Here is a 469-nt window from a genome sequence, read left to right as displayed (position 1 = left end):
CCTCACTTCCCTTCCCTTCCCCTTCCCTCTCACTTCCCTTCCTTCTCCCTTCCCTTCCCCTCACCTCCCTTCCCTTCCCCTCACCTCCCTTCCCTCTCCCTTTCCCTTTCCTTACCTCCAGAACATTCTTGATGTTTGTAGAGGTGAAAAAAGTGAAGGAAGTGTATATACATATCTTTTTAACAATCAGTGTAAATACACAACTGTACTCGATGCCATTAATGGAAAAATATTTAAAAGATAAAAACAGGCCAAGCCCACTTGCTCAGTGATATACATTTCAGAGCATCTGCAAGTAATCCGTTGTCAGTCAAAAGTAACAAGTGATTGCTGTGCAGTTTTGATCTTTGGTTGCCAAACTGATCCTAATTCATGAATGGACATAATGGTTATTTTTCAAACCGATTTTCATTTAGTTTTGTATTTGCATTCTTTTTCTTCTAGTCGAAGGTATCTTAGCCCATCATCT

Source organism: Centrocercus urophasianus, unplaced genomic scaffold, assembly GCF_019232065.1.
Source record: "Centrocercus urophasianus isolate 14NV4802_14NV808 unplaced genomic scaffold, USGS_Curo_1.0 seq_16, whole genome shotgun sequence".
NCBI lineage: Eukaryota > Metazoa > Chordata > Aves > Galliformes > Phasianidae > Centrocercus > Centrocercus urophasianus.
This window is presented reverse-complemented; position numbering follows the sequence as displayed.